We start from the raw sequence: 2,488 nt of genomic DNA on the forward strand, positions 1-2,488 counted from the left end.
TCTGAATTGAAAAGAAATCCTAATCCTAAAACCTAAGAGAGAGGAGAGAACCTCCCTCACTAAAAACTACATCTAAAACCTAAAATTGTGAATTATCAAAAGCATGTTGAGTCTCTGCATATTCCCTGACTTTAATTTGTGTTTCTAGGCCGAAAACTGGGTTGAAATCCGGCCCAGAATCTCTGCCAGCGACTTTTGTAATTCTGCAGATCGCGCACGTCACGCGGACGCGTCATTCACGCGGACGCGTCATTCACGCGGACGCGTCATTCGGCGTTTTTCTTTTCCATGCGGGCACGTCGTCCATGCCTCCGCGTCGCTTTTGCTTTTCCAATCCGCGCGTCCCCGTCACTCATGCGGCCGCGTCACTGCGAATTCCTTTCTTCCACGCGGTCGCGTCGCTGATGCGTACGTGTCACTTCTCGCTGGTCATCTCCTTAATTTGTATTCCTTCCATCTTTTGCAAGCTTCCTTCCTAATCTCTCACTCATTCATGCCCTATAAAGCCTGAAACACTTAACACACAGATCAAGGCATCGAATGGTAATAAGAGAGGATTAAGATTAGCTAAATTAAGACCAAAGAAGCATGTTTTCAATCATGTAATAAATTTAGGAAGGAAACATAAATGCATGCTAATTATATGAATAAGTGGGTAAAGACCATGATAAAACCACACAATTAAACACATTGTAAACCATAAAATAGTGGTTTATCAACCTCCCCACACTTAAACATTAGCATGTCCTCATGCTTAGTTGAAGGAGATAGAATAAATGAGTAGGAACATGTAAAACTCATGCAATGCAATGCAACCTATACATGTGAATGCAACTATATGATTCTTGTCCACTTGATCAAGAATAAATAAGCTCTTCAAACAATGACAAACCAAGTTTCACTGATTCAATTCTCATTTAGTAAGAACAGATAAAAATGCAAGAAGTTAGCTCATGAAAGCGGGGAACATAGAATTTCAAGCATTGAACCCTCACTAATGATGAATGTTATAGAGACATAAAAACTAAAATAACATATCAATGCATATGGAATTTTTTAATTTTCTGTTTTACATGAGTAGATACCCAAATTTCCCAATATTCAGAATTAGAAACATGATACATTCCTTTATTAACCCATATTCCCACAGTTTCCCCATACTTAGTTGATGCACAACCTCTATCTTAAGCTAACCAAAGATTCAATTGGGATATTTAATTTGTTTTTCTATTTAAGACTAGTGATGTGGTTATAGAACAGAAGGGGATTAAAAAGCTCAAAGTGGCTAACAAGGGTGACATAAAAGGGTAGGCTTATTTGGGATAAGTGAGCAAAAACAAGTAATGGCCTCAATCATATGCAAGCATGTAAATACACTAAATAATGGACATATAGACTGAAACAAAGTAAAGATTGCAATCATAGAGAAGAAAACACACAAGAATAAAATATTTATGGTTAAATAATGTAATTATATAAATAAGCTCAAAATCTCACAGGTTGTGTGTTCTTTGGCTCAAAAATCATATTCCAAATACAACTTCAAAACAAGTTTAACACAAATTTTTTCAATTTAAATTAGTGAAATACTATAAAAATTTCTTGAAAAAGAAAATATTACTTCAACCAAGTAGTAACTAAATGCACAAAATCAAATAAATATGCAATCAAATATGCAAATGCAGCAATGAACAAACAAAGAAAATAGAATATTGGTGTTGAAAAGAAGGTAACTAACCCTGGAAGTCGGTATCGACCTCCCCACACTCAAAGATTGCACCGTCCTCGGTGCATGCTAAGTTGTACAAGTGGATGGGGGTTGTGGTTCCTCAGCTAGTGCTCTTTTGTTCCTTTCCTTGCCAGTGGTATGGGAGTAGCTTTCTCTTTATCTTTCTTGGTGGCCATCCTGAAAGGAAACGAGGAAAGACATTAGCATTCAAGGTATGAGAAATTGGAAGTCCTATCCTAGTTATACTTATCAATGATGATGAAAATCGAATCTTAATTCCACTTAGTTAACCTTTGCTGGTGCAAAGGAAGGTCAAGTGGCTAATTAGATTGATCTTCAAATCCTAGTTAATTCTTAGAAAAAGATTGGGATTATAGAAGTTCAAGCTAATTAGCAAAGATAGCGATTATCGATCACGTTGAGTTTGATAACTCAAGAGTTACTGATTTCTTAACCAAAACCAAAAGGGAATAAAATCTACTTAAATGAAAATAAATTGGATAAAGCCAAAGCATCCATAACATATAAATCTGAAATACCTCAAATTATATTAAATAAAAATGTCAATTCTAACATGGACAATATCATCAGCCAATTGGGCAACATCAATCAAACACAAATAAAAATATCATAGTAAATAAAAGTAGAAGAGAAACATAAATTATTGAACCTGATGAAGATAAAATAATCCTGAATTGAAAAGAAATCCTAATCCTAAAACCTAAGAGAGAGGAGAGAACCTCCCTTACTAAAAACTAT

This window comes from Arachis duranensis, chromosome 4, assembly GCF_000817695.3.
Source record: "Arachis duranensis cultivar V14167 chromosome 4, aradu.V14167.gnm2.J7QH, whole genome shotgun sequence".
In the NCBI taxonomy this organism is placed as follows: Eukaryota; Viridiplantae; Streptophyta; class Magnoliopsida; order Fabales; family Fabaceae; genus Arachis; species Arachis duranensis.